The sequence below is a fragment of the Phocoena phocoena genome, chromosome 7, assembly GCF_963924675.1.
Source record: "Phocoena phocoena chromosome 7, mPhoPho1.1, whole genome shotgun sequence".
NCBI lineage: Eukaryota > Metazoa > Chordata > Mammalia > Artiodactyla > Phocoenidae > Phocoena > Phocoena phocoena.
The window spans coordinates 69,398,589-69,418,638 of record NC_089225.1 but is presented as its reverse complement, the minus strand read 5'-3'; the positions used below and the strand labels follow the sequence as shown (position 1 = coordinate 69,418,638).

Below are 20,050 nucleotides of genomic sequence, written 5' to 3'. Positions count from 1 at the left end.
CCCCCAACATTTTTCCTACTCTATTTACTTACCTATTCTTTCCTTTCTGTGATAAGGACTCTGACACATCACCTTGCACAATTCCTAAAGCTTACCAATGTATAAGCAACATCTCAAATTGAGTTCACTTTTTTTTCTTCTTATTGAAGTACAGTTGATTTATAATGTTGTGCTAGTTTCAGGTGTACAGCAAAGCGATTCAGTTACACACACGTATTTTTTTTAAGATTCTTTTCCCTTATAGTTTATTACAAAATATTGAGTATAGTTCCCTGTGCTATACAGTAGGTCCTTGTTGGTTATCTATTTTTTATATGGTAGTGTGTATATGTTAATCCCAAACTCCTAATTTATCCTTCCCCCCACCCTTCCCCTTTGGTAGCCAGAAGTGTGTTTTCTATGCCTGTCTCTTTCTGTTTTGTAAATAAGTTCATTTGTACCTTTTTTTTTTGACTCCACATAAAAGTGATATCATATGATATTTGTCTTTGGCTTATTTCACTTAGTATGATAATCTCTAGGTCCATCTGTGTTGCTGCAAATGGCATTTTTCACTCTTTCTTATGGCTGAGAAATATTCCATTGCATATATATACCACTTTTTTTTCAGGGGAGAGCGTGAACACAGTCCCCCACTACCACAAACTATGCAGTCGAGTTTCACACCTTTGGGGAAATCACAGGGGTCAGCACACCCGCAGTGCAATGGATGAGCCTCACCCTGGGAAAACCACCTTTGTGATCACGGTATATACCACTTCTTTATCCACTCATCTGTCGATGGACATTTGGGTTGCTTCCATGTCTTGGCTATTGTAAATAGTGCTGCAGTGAACACTGGGGTGCATGTATCTTTTCGAATTATAGTTTTCTCTGGATATATGCCCAGGAGTGGGATTGCAGGATCATACGGTAACTCTATTTTTAGTTTACTAAGGAACCTCCATACTGTTGTCCATAGTGACTGCACCAATGTATTGGGTTGGTCAAAAAGTTGGTTCAGGTTTTCCCGTAACCTCTTATGGAAAAACCCGAACAAATGTTTTGGCCAATCCAATATATTCCCACCAACAGTGTAGGAGGGTTCCTTTTTCTCCACACCCTCTCCAGTATTTATTATCTGTTGACTCTTTGATGATGGCCATTTGGATTGGAATGAGGTGACACCTCTTTGTAGTTTTGATTTGCATTTCTCTGATAATTAGAGATTGTGAGCATCTTTTCATGTGCCTGTTGGCCATTTGTATGTCTTCTTTGGAGAAATGTCTGTTTAGATCTTCTGCCCATTTTTTGATTGGGGTGTTTGTTTTTTTGATATTGAGTTGTACGATCTGTTTGTATATTTTGGAAATTAATCCATTGTTGGTCCTATCATTTGCAAATACAAGTCCTATAGTACTGTTAATGTCACGTGAAAAAACAAAGTATTTTCCTTCTAAAATTATAAGGAAAAAGAACAATCAACTATTTTAGGCCTGTCACCTCTCTTCAGGAAAATTAAAGTTAATACTAAATGGGCATCATTTTTTAATTCACCTGTCTCTTATATCCATAACTATTAAGCCATTTTTATTCACCACCACTTTTATTTAAAACAACATGACAGGGACTTCCCTGGTGGCGCAGTGGTTAAGACTCCGCCTGCCAATGCAGGGGACACAGGTTCGATCCCTGGTTCGGGAAAACCCCACATGCCACGGAGCAACTCAGCCGGAGAGCCACAACTACTGAAGCCCGCACGCCTAGAGCCCACGCTCTGCAACGAGAAGCCAACGCAATGAGAAGCACGTGCACCGCAAGGAAGCATAGCTCCTGCTTGCCGAAACTATAGAAAGCCCACACACAGCAGCAAAAACCCAATGCAGCCAAAATAAATAAATAAATTTATTTATTTAAAAAATATGACAACTTTTTCCATGAGACAAATTTGATCACAACCCAATTAAAGGTTTTGATTTTGCAGGTTGTAGAATCATGAAACAAACATAACAGGAAATTTATTTATTAACCTGCTAGAGGAGAATGCCATTCTAAAAATTTGGATTAGATCAATAGATAATTTGAGTTAGTAGATAATAGCTTACGTCAGTGTTTTCACTCATTTTAAGGACTGTTAAACATAATCACAGCACCATTTATTTCTCCTCCATAGCTTGTGAAGGGCTATGTTCTACTTTGGTAGAAATAGGACTGAATTGATGCCCTGCCATTAGGCCGTAGCGCTGCTAGGATTGCATCGATCTTCCTGTTTGTACTGTTTGTAACTATGGCCCCATCTTAAGTATTCCTAATTGAAAAACAAAGCCTCAGGAAACCGAAACTTAACCAGCCGCTCTCGCTTCTGTAACTATGCTTGCTGAACCCCCTTTTGCAACCATCCAACCAATCAGACGGTGACTAGTGTCTTTGTTTAAAAGTTAACCAATCAGTGACTAGTGTCTTTGTTTAAAAGTTAACCAATCAATCAGTACTCCCCACCCCTGGAAAGCCCCGCAGAAGGTCCCGAGCTTGTTTGTACCTGTCTATAAAAGAGTTGTACTAAACTCCATCGGGACCTCTTAGCGTCACCGGCAACGAGTGCGCGGAGGTCCAGGTTCGAACCTGCAATAAATGACCCTTGCCGTTTGGCTTTGACTCTTGTCTCTGGTGGTCTTGTGGAGGGGTCTCGCGACCGTGGGCATTTCACTTGTATTAGGCTCACTCTGGAGCCTAATTAATTATCAGTGACTACAACTGTTTTGCTCACTGCTATATCTCCAACATTTGGTACAATGCCTGCCACATAATTGTAACTCAACACATACATGTTGAAAGAAAAAAAATAATGTTTAAAAATATATAAGGGGGCTTACCTGGTGGCGCAGTGGTTGAGAGTCTGCCTGCCAATGCAGGGGACACGGGTTTGTACCCCGGTCCGGGAGGATCCCACATGCCGCGGAGTGGCTAGGCCCGTGGGCCATGGCCGCTGAGCCTGCGCATCCGAAGCCTGTGCTCCGCAAAGGGAGAGGTCACAACAGTGAGACGCCCGCGTACCGCAAAAAAAAAGTATATATATATATATATATATATATATATATATATATATATATATATATATATATATATATATATATGGAAGTGAGAGCAGGGTAATAGATACTTTAAATTTTTATGTATTTCTTTGGCATCCAAATTCAATTTAAAGTGTTAAATTTATCCATAAAGAAAATTATCATTGATAAGCCTTCCAATACATCTTTGTAACTGTCCTGTAACTGTGTTGGCATTTTTTTAAAAATCAAAAAGAATTTGTAGTTCTCTTCTCAAAATAAAAAGACCTAAAGCCAAAAGAATATAGCTGAGTCCATTATCCACTATATAACTAAAATGCTAGACTGATCACTTTTTTTTTTTTTTTTTTTTTTTTTTTTCCGGTACGGGGGCCTCTCACCGCTGTGGCCACTCCCGTTGCGGAGCACAGGCTCCGGACGCGCAGGCTCAGCGGCCATGGCTCACGGACCCAGCCGCTCCGCGGCATGTGGGATCCTCCCGGACCGGGACACAAACCCGTGTCCCCTGCATCGGCAGGCGGACTCTCAACCACTGCGCCACCAGGGAAGCCCCTGATCACTTATTTTTAAAGTGTATCAATCACTCAATGTTTTCTGATTAGAAATGGACGTCCAAAAGATGCTCAAGCATCACTAATCATCAGGAAATGCAAATCAATGAGATATCATCTCACACTTGTTAGAATGGCTAACAATGAGATATCATCTCACACTTGTTAGAATGACTATTAGTAAAATGACAAGCGATAACAAATGCTGGCAAGGATGTGGAGAAAAGGAAACCCTTGTGCACTATTGGTGGGAATATAAATTGGTCTAGCCGCTATGGAAAACAGTATAGAGGGTCCTCAGAAAATTAAAGGAGCTACTATATGATCCAGCAATTCCACTTCTGGGTATTTATTTGAAGAAAATTAAAACTAAAACTGAAAAAGATATCTGCACCCCCATATTCATTGTAGCATTATTTACAACAGCCAAAATATGGAAACAACCTAAGTGTCCATCAACAGATGAATGGATAAGGAAAATGTTGCGTATATATTTTGCCATAGACAAAAATGAAATCTTGCCATTTGAGACAACTTAGTTGGACCTTGAGGGCATTATGCTAACTGAAATAACTGAGAAAGACAAATACCATATGATTTCACTTACATATGGAATCTAAAAGAGAAAAAAACAAGGCCGTAGATTACAGATAACAGACTGGTGGTTGCCAAACGCAGAAGGTGGGCAGTGGGCAAAATGAATGAAGGGGATCAAAAGGTATAAACTTCCAGTTATAAAATAAATAAGTCACAGAGATGTACAGCACAGCAACTATAGTTAATAAAACTGTATTGCATATTTGAAAGTTGTGAAAAGAGTAGCTCTTAAAAGTTCTCAAGAAAAAAAATTCTGTAACTATGTATCGTGATGGATATTAACTAGACTTACTGTGGCAATCATTTCACTATGTATACAAATGCCAAACCTTTATGTTGTGCACTTGAAACTAATTTGATTTTCTATGTCAATTATACCTCATATTAAAAAAAAAATAAAACCTTACAGACGGGAAAAAAAGGCCAATGTTCATGATTTTAATCAAACAATGAACGTTACAAAGGATGCTATTAGAAACAAGCTTATTTTTCTTTACTTTTCTTCATGTAAAACACTGTGCAAGAAGTAAGCAGTCCTAAACTTTATAATGTGCAAATTCTATTTTAATGTTATTAAATGTCTCCTAAAATAGTTTTTTATTTCTATCATAATATGTAAGGAAAAAAATATCAGAAAAACAACCATGTAAGATATATATACATCCTTTTATTTGTTTGTGATTTTATAGCTTTTCTCCCATAACTTTGTTTTTAGGATCTTATGATTATTATTAAAAATAAACATATCCTTTCTATCCTTTTTCCAATCACCTCAAAAAATATTAACTATTATTCATTTACCCTAAATTTAATATTCAATAGAAAATAACTTATTAGGCAATCAGGTAAACTTAGTGGTTTAGTTTTTTTTTTTTTTTTGCGGTACACGGGTCTCTCACTGTTGTGGTCTCTCCCGTTGCGAAGCACAGGCTCTGGACGCGCAGGCTCAGCGGCCATGGCTCACAGGCCCAGCCGCTCCGCGGCATGTGGCATCTTCCCGGACCGGGGCACGAACCTGTGTCCCCTGCATCGGCAGGCGGACTCTCAACCACTGCGCCACCAGGGAAGCCCCCCAATATTTCTTAATCTAGATTATTAATACTAAATATTTTTTTCAGTTTATCTCTTGCTTTAATAACGTAACTGTTTTCCTTCAGATATTTCTATTTCCTTTTCTTTCCTTTTACCACAATTTGCATAATGTTATCAAGAAATATTTGTCCTAAGCCACATCTTACAAAAGGAAAACATATACAGATACAATACTTGTTGGTGCCAAGTTGATTTGTCCTTTTGTTCGGTACTTCAAAGCACTAGCCTACCTAAAACACAACCCAAAAGTGTGATCTACCACCACTTTATGGTGGTGGTAGATCCCCCAAATAGATCCCAGTATACACATTGATGAAATGTATGTTTCTAATCTAGGACGTATAACATCTTCTTGGCTGATCTTACTGGGTAGACTTCACCTGCTTACCAATACACAGATCCTGATGAATAAAATTTATGAAGATACAAGGCAACAAAGAAGGTTTTGAATGTTGATAAAATGAAAAAGGATTTTCTCCATCTTCAGAACCATACTGCCAATAAACTAAACATGGTTAAAAGTGAAAAATTTTATTCAAATCATACAGTGTATCAGGGATTCATGTTTATATACATGAATGTAAGTTAATGGTATAAATATACAAAACTAAAGAGACCATGATTCATCAAATATATATATGTATATAAAAAAGTAATTTTACTTTTTTAAATGTTACATAACTATGTAGTAAGACCACACAGTATTAAAATGTATTCTAAAGGCAAATTTTTAAAAACTTCATCACTTAAAGCAACTAATTGCTCTTTCCTGGTCTAGAAAGTTACTTATCTGAATCCCTGACAAGGTCTTCATTCTATTTTCTATTTTCTCTTAGTCTGAGAGGTTTTTTGGTGTCCACGTAGTTCACAGGCTACATGAACGTGTTCCAAAAAGTTCCTAGATGACCTAAAATTGCATGCAATATTAGGTGTTTTCATAGGTATTTTGAATATATTCTCAAAAGGGCCTATGATCCCAATATGTTAAGAATTGCCACTTAGCATTTATTGCTTCTTCAGTGCACAAGTTGATGTGAATTTGTGAGTGGTGTAAATAAACAACAAAGACACACACACACATACACATTGATTAGTAACATGGGTTAAAAGACTTTAGAAATATTTCACTTAGTTTCTAATTTAACATAGATAAATAAATACATGCAAATAAATTGTCAAGTACTGTGATAACAATACTAAAATACAAGAGTCACAGACAAGAATACCTTAGAGAATACCCTAATTTGCTTATTTGCCCTGCTGTGAAAATGGCCATGTCAATGCTTTACAAATACATTTGCTCAAAGACTGAGAGTTGTTCTTACTTTTTTTGTGGTACAACAAACATCTCATTGCTTAGCTGACTAGCTTGAGAGAACCAAACAAAAAACAAAGCATAAAGCACCTTTTGCAAAATCAAGTTTGACTGGGTAGTTTGACAAAGAAGAAACGGAGGGAGGGAGTAAAGGGAAAGGAAAAGAAAGAAAACGGGAGGAAAAGAAACAATATTTTTTCACCCATGTAAGTAAAATATAAAAATATCAATAAGACCTAATAATCCAAGTTTGGCATTTTCTCAGGTTTACAGAATGGATTTTTCACTATTGAATTTTTAAACTGTGTTCTATTTGTACTTTTTTTCCTTTGACGACATACTTGCCTATCCTATTTCTCCTCATCAGCCTTTTACATCAGTTTTCTATTCAGTCTTTTGGGGTGGGAGATGGTGGGAAGGGCTATCTGTCAAGCCTCCTTTATTACAGACATAATTTTGTTATTTGATAACTTCCTGATTCATGTGATGCTTATTCCTGTGTGTCTTTTTTAACTTCCACAAATTTGTGCTTGAATGAAATGTGAAAGTAAGATTGTGTAAGACTAAAAAAATATATTTTTTCTTTTTTTAAGTTTTTAATTCCAGTAAAATATACATAACATACAATTTACCATCTTAACCATTGTTAAGTACACAGTTCAGTAGTAAGTACATTCACACTGTTGTGGAACCATCTCTAGAACTCTTTTCGTCTTGCAAAACTGAAACTCTATACTCCATTAAACATCAATTCTCCATTGCCAGCCCCCCTACCCTTTGCAGGCCCTGATGAAAATAATGTATTTTTAATTGATGGAAAAGTATGAACTCATTGAGGAAATGAACTTCCTAAAATACATTTTGTATTTCTTCAAACTATTCACTGCACAGAGGTCTTTCCTCAAATACATGTTGGTCGTTGACAGTATCTCTTCATAATTAGCACAAAAACATTATGTTGTTTTCCGGACATCAGAGGTGCCTGAGCATTGGGAGTTATTTCCAGTAGTGAGGATGATTTCTCACAACCTGCCCACATTTTTTAAAACTCAGTCCTTATTAATAACATGAGATAGCAACAGAGTGCCAGACACTGTTTTGTGTACTCTACAAATGTGTTAGTTATTTTATTTCTGACAACTAGGATGCAGGTAAGTACTAACATTACCACTATTTCACAGGTGGGAAACTGAAGTGAACTATCAGCCTGTTCTTGTAGGGTTCATTGTATCAGCATGAAAGTTTATAAAGTCACTTTGGTACGGGAAAATATCCAGAGATAAAAGGCTGATGAACATGCTCTTTCCATTTTTCTGTTGCCAAGAAGGATTCTTCCCAGGGTCCAATGTGACAAAGATTTCAGCATGTGCACTTGTGATCCCTACATTGTAGAATGACAAGCTCGTAGACTATGAAGAACTAAGCTTGAGCCAACCTCTGTTCCACTGCTTCTTTTTTTTTTTTAATGGAACTTTTTTGGAGTATAATTGCATCACAATACCGTGTTAGTTTCTGTTGCACAACAAAGCAAATCAGCCATATGCACACGCATGTCCCCATATCCCCTCCCTCTTGAGCATCCCTCCCATCCTCCCTATCCCACCCCTCTAGGGCATCACATAACACCACTGCTTCTTAACTGAACAACTTTGGACAAACCACATAAATATATCTCATCTGTAAAATGGGATATCTTAACGCGCTCTGCTTCACAGGATCTGTGCCTATACCTGTGTGTGCATGTGTCTGTGTATGTGTGTGTGAGTGAGACCGGCAGCGGGTGAGAGAGAGAGAGAATATGACAGAATATTCAGACAAGGACTTGTTAACTACGACGTGTTCTAAAAATGTAAGATAGCATCATGATTATTACGTGCAAATAGGCACCTACAAACATATGAGAATTGTCAGGCAATATTTACAAGTGTGGCCTATGGATCCAGAATGTCTGGTTTAAATGCCAGTTGAGTGGCCCTGCAAGTTAACTAATCTGTGCCTCATTTTCTTCATTTATGGGGTTAAAATAATACCATCACGGCTTGTGTGGATAAATGAGTTAGTACAAGTAAAGCGCTTAAAATTGTGCCTGGCGTATAGTGAATGCTTGGTGAACGTTAGCATTCATTTTTTTATTTAGCATTTCCTATCACTAATCGCAGTTTTCCCTGTCTCTACCAAGTCTTTTCCTAAAACAGTTCATGTAAAAAGCCTAGTAAAGGATTTTCTACCCTGTAAACAAAGAATGTTAATTAAAAGCTGTATCCTTACTCTTTTTTATCAGCTCATGGATTTTGCCAGGTTAACAGCTTATCACCAGTCTTTGCCCACAAAAGCAACTCATCTCACGTTTCTGCTAAAACCTTAGCAATAGACTGAAAGGGGGAGAAAAAGGTTTTATTTAACTGGTTTTATTTAAAGTAGAATATACTATATGCCATAAGTGTTCAATCAGTGTTGTCCTGTTCTGTGAATTACTGAACTTCCTCACCTCTAGTTTGGATTGTTTTCTTGGAGTTCAATCTATAATTACTGTAGAATTGTGTCATTCATATACTTAACATTTTCCATTTCAGTTCAATAGTGATGCTGAAGATTGGAGATATGCATTCAAACTGAAATTTTACTGAAATATGCATTTGTATGTATTACATGTAGGGTAACCATATAATTGACCACCCAAATTGGGACACTTTTGAAAGTGAAAAGAAAGCTAATTAGACAGGGTACCAGGGCAACTGGTACAAAGTCAGATTATCCCTGGCCAGTAGGGATGCAATGTTACCCCAACTGAAAGGCTGGGGATAGTTAAGAAAAATTTAGCTAGTAGAAGAAGCAAGCTGCCTTTTCTTTTCCCAAAGCCTTAATTTCTCTTCATGGAGCTTGGGATGTAGTAGACATGACATACAGTGTCATGTACGAAAATAATTGCTGAATAAGTGAAGAAATGAATGCATAAAGCATGTACAGGAATGCTAACATTAAATGACAGAAAGGGAGTACAATATATCAGTTACACTTTGCTTCTGCAGTATGACTAGCCATGAGAATCCAAATTGGTATGACAGGGTCACATGATGCTAACAAAAACAGCAGTTGCATATTATGCGTTATAACACATTCATGTAAATTTTTAGTATAAATGCCCGATCTTTTCTTTTTTCCTACTTTTCATGAGCATCTTCCGCTATAACCTCTAGAATTTGCAAAGAAATCACACTGCTCTATTATGAGGTACACTTCAGTAAAAAATGTAAAACACTCTATTGAGAAACATGGGTTGGACAAATAATATGCTATTGGAGATTTGGGGAATGTAATAAAGTCCACAACCTCCATAGTTACTCCTGAAATGCAGCATGGTTGGGGTCAGGTTTGTTTTAAATTCTAGCTCTGCCATTCACAGCTTTGGAACTTTGAACAATTCATAAGACCTCTGCTCATATTATTAGCTAGCAATATCAGTAATTTTTGCCATTCTCTCCGCTTCATTCTGCCATGATCAATCTTTCATCGAGTTGTTTTTTTGTCCCCCCCGAAGTTCTCACCCTTGTTTCTAATTTTTATTAAATTACCCTCTTTATATCTGTCTTACTACAAAATATATATTATCAGTCGTCTTTTTTTTCAGTCTTCCTCAAACTATATTCTATCCTCTGCATGATTTGGTTTTTTAAGAGTTGAATAGAACTTTAAAAAGAAATTTCCCTACACTCTGACCTTATTCATGCCAATTTTTATGTTGAATAATTTCTGCTTTATTCACCTTCATTGCCAAATCCCGTCCATTCTTTAAAGGAATGAGGTTGTATTCTGCCATTTCCATAATTTTGTTATTTACCTCAGCAACAGTTTAGTTTTCCTAATATCCATTGAATTTGTATTTGGTATTACATTTCCTTTGGAGGTATTTCAAGCATGTTGAACTTGGCTTCTCTATACAATTAAGTTTGTGGACAGACCTCGTTGTTTTTTTTTTAACTTCCACAATGCCTACAAATTCCTGGAAATAATGTTGCATTCAAAATTTTTGCTGACAAGTGTACTGGCAAAATGAAGACAATTTGCTCTCCAGGTTCATCCACTATTGTACTGAAAATATGGGCTGAAACAGATGTTCAAAAGAATATAACTGTAGTTTTTAAAACCTGTTACAATTAAATATTATTATATATATTATACTATAAAAATCAGATTTTCAAGATTAGTTAAGAAAAAGAACTAAAAGGCTTCCAGAGTGGAAAGTGTTATGGACTGAATGTTTTGTCCCTCCACCCCCCACAAAATTTATATGTCGAAACCCTAACCTCCCCAATGTGATAGTATTAGGAAGTGTGGCCTTTAGGAAGTAATTATGTTTTAGAAAATGTCATGAGGGTGGTGCCCCACGAAGAGACTAGCGTCTTTATAAGAAGACACCAGAACTCTCTCCACCATGTGAAGATCCAGTAAGAAGGCAGCCATATGCAAGCTAGGAAGAGGGCCCTCTCCAGACATCAAATCTGCAGCACCTTGATCTTGGACTTCTCAGCCTCTAGAATTGTGAAAAATAAATGTTTGTTGTTTAAGCCATATGGTATTTTGATACAGTGGCCTGAGCAGAATAATACAAAAGGAAGAACCATAACTATCTCTATTCACAGAAGACAAAATTTTATATATAGAAAATCCAACAGAAACAACCAAAAACTTTTGAGAACTAATAAATGAGTTCAGAAAGATACATATACTAAAATCAATTCTATTTCTATACATTAGCAGTGAACAATTTGAAAATGAAATTAAGGAAAAAATTCTATTTTTAATAATAGCAAAAAGATTAGTATAGGATAAATTTAACAAAAGAAGTACAAGAATCTTCTTGTACAAGAAGTCAGAATCTCTGACTAATAGAAAGATGTTCCATACTCATGGATTGGAAGATTTAATAAAGTTAGAATGGTAATTCCTCTAAATTAATCTATAAATATAATGCAATCCCTCTCAAAATTCCAGCTGCCTTTTTTCTTTTTTTTTTGCTAAATTGACAAGCTGATGCCAAAATTCATATAGAAGTACAAAGAACACAGAATAGCCAAAACAATCTTGAAAAAGAAAAAAAAAGTTGTATGACTCAGGTTCCCCAATTTTAAAATTTACTACAAAGCTATAGTAATTAAAACAGTGTAGTGCTGACATAATTCTGACATATAAATCAATGGAGTAGAATTGAGAGTTCAAAAATAAACCCTTCATTTATAGTAAATTCTTTTCTGCAACAGTGTCAAGCCAAATAAAAAAGAGTAGTTTTTTCAACAAATGGTGCTAGTACAAATGGCAAAAGAATAAACTGGACCCCTACATTATACTATATACAAAATGCCATTCAAAATGGATTATAGGGACTTCCTGGTCGTGCAGTGATTAGGAATCCGCCTGCCAATGCAGGGGACACGGGTTCGATCCCTGGTCCTGGAGGAGCCCATGTGCCACAGAGCGGCTAGGCCCGGGCGCCGCAACTACTAAACATGTGCTCTGGAGCCCATGGGCCACAGTTGCTGAGCCCGTGTGCCACAACTACTGAGGCCCATGTGCCTGGAGCCTGTGCTTCGCAACCGGAGAGGCCACTGCAGTGAGAGGCCCACGCACCACAGCGAGGAGTGGCCCCTCCTCTCCACAACTAGAGAGGGCCCATGTGCAGCAACGAGTACCCAATGCAGCCATAAATAAATAAATAAAATGAAAAATGCAATAGCTTAAAAAAAAACTTTTTTTAAAGAAAAAAAAATAAAAGGATTATAACCATAATGTAACAGCTAAAACTATAAAACTCTTAAAAGAAAACTTAGGAGTAAATTTTCATGACCTTGATCTAGGCAATGGTTTCTCAGATATGACACCAAAGGCAAAAGCAACAAAAGAGAAATATATACATTGGTTTTTATCAAAATTTTAAAATTTTGTGCTTCAAAGGTCAACATCAAGAAACCCATAGGATGGCAGAAAATATCTGCAAATCATACATCTGATAAGAGAACGGCTCAATTAAAAACTGAGCAAAGGATCTGAATTGACGTTTCTCCAAAGAAGATATATAGATGACCAATAAACACTTGAAAAGACGTTCAGTATCATTAGTCATCAGAGAAATGCAAATTAAAGCCACAAAGAGATAATACTCCGTGCCCTTTAATGTAGCTAAAATAAACAAGATAGACATTAAGAATTGTTGGCAACAATAAGGTGAAATTAGAAACCTCAAACATAGCTGGTGTGATTATAAAATGGAATGGCCACTTTGGGAAACAGTTTGGCAGGTCCTCAAAATACTAAACAGAGTTATTATATGATCCAGTAATTCTACTCTGAGGTATATATCCAAGAGGACTGAAAACATATGTCCACAGAAAATAATTATACACAAATGTTCTCAGCAGCATTATTCAAAATAAACAAAAAATAGAAACAACCTAAATGCTTGTCAATAGAAAAATGCATAAACAGATTATGGCACATTAGAATGATACATTTGTAGAGACTTTGTTTCTTTGGAAAGTAGAAGTTTCAAAAAAACAACAAAACTTTGAATGCATTCCGCATTAATTTATTTTTTTAAGATAAAATGTAAACAAGTTTTCTTTTTGAGATAGACTTTAATATTTGCCTTTTTGGTGTATCAGAAAGTTTCAGTAATTTCCATCTATCATTGAGAAACAGGTATTAAATTTCAATATTTGCAAAACTGGTTGATACTCAGGCAACTATTGCTTGTGATTATTTATTAATATACAATAATGCACAGTCATACAAGATGTTACCAGAGGGGAAGCTGGGTGTTGGGTACATGGAAATTCTTACTAGTTTCGCAACTCTTCTAACACCATAATTATTTCCAAAATAAATTTTTTTTAAAAAATCATATCTCCTCATTTTCAAGTATTCTGATGATGTTGTTTCGGATATGACTGGAAAACCAATTCAAGACTAAGCTTTTATCTAAAACCTCCTTCTTTTCCCACCTCTACAGAACAAGAATTGCTGTTTATACAAATGAATGTTTACCCTACATTAACCACTGAGTAACATCAGTATGATACTACATGCAAATCATGAGGCAAGATTCATAGCATACTCCAGCAATCACTGAATGGACTACATGTTCCAGCGGAAGCTGTTAGTTGGTAAAAGCAGCACATGGGCTAATGTCCCAGTCAATAGTTACACATTTGACCAGATAACTTCCTGTCATGATGGGTATGACCCGTTAACTATTAAAAGCAGATTATTGCACAACAATGTGTTCAGCATTTTTCTTAGATATATTTAAAAGTAGTATCAGATAGTTATATAATATTGATATATCCCATAATATATCTTTTAACGGTTTCATTAAAATAAGTATCCTTAAGAACAAGTTTGTTGCCGCTTTCCTGGTGGTGCAGTGGTTAAGAATCCACCTGCCAACACAGGGGACACGGGTTCGAGCCCTGGTCCAGGAAGTTCCCACGTGCCGCGGAGCAATTAAGCCCGTGCGCCACAGCTACTGAGCCTGCAGTCTAGAGCCCGCGAGCCACAATTACTGAAGCCCGTGTGCCACAACTACTGAAGCCTGTGCGCCTAGAGCCTGTGCTCCACAACAAGAGAAGTCACTGCAATGAGAAGTCCACGCACCGCAACGAAGAGTAGCCCCCGCTCACCAAAACTAGAGAAAGCCCGCGCGCAGCAACGAAGACCCAACGCAGCCAAAAATAAATTAATTAAATAAATTAATTTAAAAAAAAAAAGAACTAGTTTGTCAAGTGCTGTATAAGTTGATCATGTGTTTCTCAAACATTTCATAATGAATCACTTCTATAGTGAATTTTATTTCCTTTGGTATCTATTACATCTAGAATATTTCAAAGGAAAAACATATACTGACTCCAACTGATAACAAGTTCCAAGATTCACTTCAATAGATACTATCTGTTTTAATTCTCCAATATAAAAAACAAACAAACAAAAACGCTGTGAGAAGAACCGGTCATTGATTGGACACTAAAATTACCCATGTGCCAATTAAAAGCATGAATATATTTAGTCCACTGACTTTTCTGAGGGTATTTAGATAACTGTATTATGTAATACATTGTTTCTGATAGTTTACTGTAATGCAAAGTTATAAGAGCCACAGAGAAGAAAGAAAACTCGTGTGTAAAGAGCCTAAAGAAGCAGTACAACATTACACAGGGGCTCCAACTGTCCTTGGGTCAGTTCACCTTGGTTTGAGTCATGACTCACTTACCAGTCATGTACACTTGGATAAGTTACTTAACCACTTCTCAATATTATCAACCGCAAAATCCGAGTAATAATAGCTATAGCATGGGATAGTATTGAAGATAAACTACCTGTAAGTTTCTGAACTCCATGCCTGGTGCATAACAACAAGCCCTCAACATGTCAGCTTTTATTACTAACATTTATGAGCCTCAATTTCCTAATCTGGGATAATACAATAGCAACGCCTCCTCTGCCTATGGGTCACCCATGTTGTGAATCAAAAGCAATAATGCTGATTATAGTGTTTTATAAAGAACAAGCACTGCACAAATGTAAAACATTCTTTAATACTATGATTTATCAAATACTTACTATGGATTATGAGGGCTGTCCAAAAAAATCTACAAGCCTTGTCTCGTTTGTTTTTGCTTTTTTTAAGACTCTGTTATTACTCTTCATTAGAATTTTGTGTACACTTGAGTCTAGCAGCCACTAAAGAACTACTTTGATAAACATTTGGAGGCATTAACTGACTCCTCAGGAAGTCCCAGTGACCTGAAGATTTTTGCATTGCCTTTGAAAATTCTTTTTGGGCTCAAGCCAACCATCCCATTATAACACAACTGATCATCACATGGATTTACCTGATCTCAGATCAAGCCATCTTAAACAATGTTATCATCTTGAACAATAGAAGCCTGATAAACCACTACTAGGACTAGGACCTATAAAACAGGGGTTATTTCTATTCTAGGTGTCAAGGTTAAAAAGAATTTCCACTTCATGTGATTCAGATAGGTGTATTAAATCATGACTCTGAAAAAAAAAAAAAAATAGGCCACATTAAAACCCTAATAAAGAACACCCTCAAAGCAGGAATGATCCCTAATCACAACATGTGCTATGGCTTTAGCCTGTAAATTCCAAAGAGCAGGAATAAGAACCTCATAGTTCTTTTCATATAACATCTGACAGAGTGACACATTCAATATATTCAAGTAATATTAAGGTTATTGCTATTCACAAGGGTGTGAAAGGATGAGGGGGAACACTCAGGAAGAGTGAATAGGACCACGGTATATCAATTTCCTCTCCTCTTCTATAATTTCTACTCTCTTTTACTGGCTTCTTTATAAATACCGTCACATCTATTTCATCTGAAATAAAATCCTATCTCCACTCTATCCCTTTCCATTCACAGCTAACCTTTTTGAAAGAGTGGTCTACACACAATATTCGTATTTTCTCATGTCCCACATACCACTGAAACCCCAGCAATTCCACGTTCCTTCACTATTCTACCCTGCTTCTTGTCCCCTGAGATAAGCTCCCTCTCACTGTCTCCATGGGATCAAACAAGTTAGTTGAGGTGTAGTGAAGTTTCTTAGAGGGATGTGAAAGAATGGGTAAAGTAAAAAAGGATCTCGAAAACCATTTTACGGCGTGCTGTTGTGACAGCAGGGGCAACTTGCAGATAGAGCAAATTGCTTAGTAGAATGGTGTGATGCTAATGATTTAGGAAAAGAGTCTTGCACAACTGAATAGAGGAAAGGAGGTACATCTGCTTCACAACTAGCACTCCAAACAGGTCACGAAAACAGAAAGAAAAGTTTTCAAAACCATACTTAGTAAGCAAAAAGTATATTTTTCGCAGAGCTTCTTAAAGTACATAATCTCAGGTTTTTAAGAATGCAGATATTTACAGCATTGCTCAGGGTTTTGGCAAAAAAAATTTATGCATGAAAATCAGATCCTAATTGTTTTTATAATAATGAAGTCATACTTTTTTTTTAAGGTATCGAAGCTTATTTTGCAGACATATCTGTTTAAATAAACTGATATTAAACTAAATGTGTTTATGTGTGTATATGTATACAAATGATATCATGCAATAAGCACAACTTTAAACTATCCAAGACCATCACATCTATATTTGTGTCTGACTTACCATGTTCAAGTGAGATGACAATGGCCACCCAGGAAAAGACCACCCAAGAACAGCACAGTTACACAAGTAGGTGACCCAGTCCTCACTGAAATGCTCTCTCAGGACCTGAAATCGATGCTGGAAATTTCTCTCCCCTTATCTCCAGCCTGTGAAACAAACCAGGAAATTGATAGTTTCTCAACCACACAAAACAAACAATCACTTACCTTATCATGAATCCTTCTACTATCTTGTCCTTTGAAATTGGCTCAAATCTAATTTCGTCTGCAAATCCTTTCCCCTTGAATCTTGTGTGAACCTTTATAGTACTTTTAAAGCTCAATTAGATGAGTAGAGGTTCTCAAAACAGAGTTCCACTTAACCAGTTCACCACTCACCAGACTAACTGAAACTCTCCATTAAAGTGTAAACCACACCAACTGCTGCCCGTGGCTAAGTGGACACTTAGAGCTACTAGACTTTGCCCTACATGCATTTAAGCAGTTCTGTTCCCACCAATTCTGCTACATGCTTACTGTGATGAAAATTGTTGGCTGCCTAACAAGCATCTACTTCCTCATTCCTCCTTCCTAATAAAACCACAACTTAGTCAGGTATTCACTCCCATGTCACATTAGATGTGGGCAACACAGCTTTAAAAAGATCAAGATGAAATTATTACAGTTTAGAAGGAATGTGCATGTATATAGGTGCCCCTAAGTTCTCCCTCCCATTCGATGAAGTAATCATTGGGATGATCTCTCATGGGTTTTCTTTATATAAGAAAGTCTTTCTAGAACTCCAGTCAGCAGACTCAAAGGAAAGACCTTAACTTACTTGAAAAATTTGACAAATAAATACATTTGTGTAAGCTTTACATTAAAATAAGATAGTTTAAGTAGACATGCATCTTTTTTATAATTATGCTACTTTAACCATCTTTTGCTGATACCTTATCAGCAATACTCCTGGTTATTGTTCACTTCTCATCTCCTCCCTAATATGCCACTTAATGGATTAAAAACAAATCAAAAATTTCTAAGTTTGTGTCAAAAATACACATTGATTGCTCTAAACATGTCATCACCTATCATCCTTGGTTCCTTCTTTTTTTTATCTCCAGAAGTTTGCTCAAAATTTGATTTCCACGTTTCTTCAGGAATCACCCGCTCCAAGGCTCTTAGCAATCTGCTTGCTGAGATTATCTCCACATTCATTTTGCTCTCTAGAAGTTTTTTTGGTTTTTGTTTGTTTGTTTTTCTGTTCCATTCTGCAGAGGTAGAGAACTTCTAATATGCTAAGAATGGAATCCAGATTTCTTGATGTCCAGTTTGGCTTTTCTCTTTTAGATGGCCCAAATGTTGGTCAATTATCAAGTATTATTACATCTTCTTTGTCAGGTCAATCTTTTGAATTCAATATCTCTTCACTAAATCTAGTGCTAATATTCCATGTCATGTTAATAAGGGCTTTGGGATAAGAATCAGGAAACCTCACTGAAATGTATAATATATTTTTACCATTTAGAGTCTCTTAACAATAATTTCAATATCAAAGTTTCAGGAAATAACTGAAAAATGACAATTTGCACATATTTTTACTAGTGAAGCAGCAGAAAGAAAACAAAATTTAAGTCTAAAATCTTTGGGGGATATCTCTGGTATTGAGATAATGTACATAAAATAACATTCTCATACTAAAATATACTTAAAACTTAGTAATCAGTGAACTGAGATGGTCTGAAACTAAAGTTTGCTTTGTACTTGTACTCTTTTACCTGCTTCCTTAATACAAATGTTCAAAATAAGTAGTGGGTCAAAAAGTGGCCTCCAAAAAGGTATGTCCAAATCCTAACCTCTGGTACCTGTGAATATAACCTTATTTGTTAATAGGGTCTTGGCAGATGGTAATTAATTCAGTTTAAAATCTAAGATGAGATCATTTTGGATTTGGGGTGGGCTCTACAGCCAATGACCAGTGTCCTTATAAAACAGAGGGAAATTTGAGACACAGAAAGACAGACAGAAAGTCATGTGAAGATAGAGGCCGAGACTGGAGTTATGAAGCTACAAGCCAAGGAATGCTAAGGATTGCCAGCTGTTACCAGAAGCTAGGGGCACGCCAGTAACTGGTTTTCTCTCAGAGCTTCTAGAAGGAATCGACCCTGCCAACACATTGATTTTGGACTTCTTTGGCCTCCAGAACTGTGAGAAAATATATTTCCATTGTTTTAAGCCACCAAGTTTGCGATATTTGCTATGGTAGTCCTAGGGAAATTAATACAATATGATTACCTACATGCATTTATACATTTTCATTTAATAGACTTTCAAAAATAGACTTTCCACTTCAAAAATAGACTTTCTGGACCATTATAATAAAAATTTGATGTGCCTGCTCATATAGCTGAATAGAGGAGCACACAGAAAGAGGTAGAAAAAAAAAGTTTAGAAAAAAGCCTAGACTCAAATAATTGCTATAAAGAACTAATATGGTATAGTAAAGACCATAGGTTCTAGAGTTAGAATGGCAAGTTCTATTCTTAATTCTATCATTTTTCATTTATATGAACTTGGGCAAGATATTTAACCTCTCTGAGCCACAGTGACCTACCTCATCTTTATAACAAAAGATAACAGCACTCTTTCATATGCAGTTGTGAGAAAAATACAATAATCTTTGTTAACCACTTTGCACATTTCGAGGCATACAGTAAACTTTGAATAAGTATTGTCCGTTATTAACTGGAATTAAATGTTCATAATGGATCATCTCAAAATCAATCATTTAGAGCAGATATAAATTCTCATGAGACTCCCTGAGAAGGTAGCCTGTTCTCCTTTCTCTAGAGACAGTTGCTCTAATTTTAAAGAACCTCAACCACAAAACTGATGTTAATTTAAGTAAGATAATATTAAGAAATCTCCCAATTAAGAAACAGTCATCGGGCTTCCCTGGTGGCGCAGTGGTTGAGAGTCCGCCTGCCGATGCAGGGGACACGGGTTCGTGCCCCGGTCCGGGAGGATCCCACATGCCGCGGAGTGGCTGGGCCCGTGAGCCATGGCCGCTGAGCCTGCGCGTCCGGAGCCTGTGCTCCGCAACGAGAGAGGCCACAACAGTGAGAGGCCCGCGTACCGCAAAAAAAAAAGAAACAGTCATCGTCTACTTTTACCTAGGATCACCATTTGTTTCACTAACACAGAAAATGAAGAGTTTCTCGCCCCAAGTTATGCTTAATTGTGTTCCACCATTTCTTAAGTGGCCACCTTCTAAAGGCAAC

The 20,050-nt window shown here is 36.7% G+C and overlaps 1 non-coding gene across 1 annotated transcript; it reads right to left on the bottom strand.

Moving 5' to 3' along the window:
• Positions 1-607: 607 nt before the first annotated feature.
• On the bottom strand, positions 608-766 carry LOC136126228 (U1 spliceosomal RNA). Its single transcript, XR_010656115.1, has one exon. It is a non-coding gene; the product is annotated as a U1 spliceosomal RNA (small nuclear RNA).
• Positions 767-20,050: the final 19,284 nt, after the last annotated feature.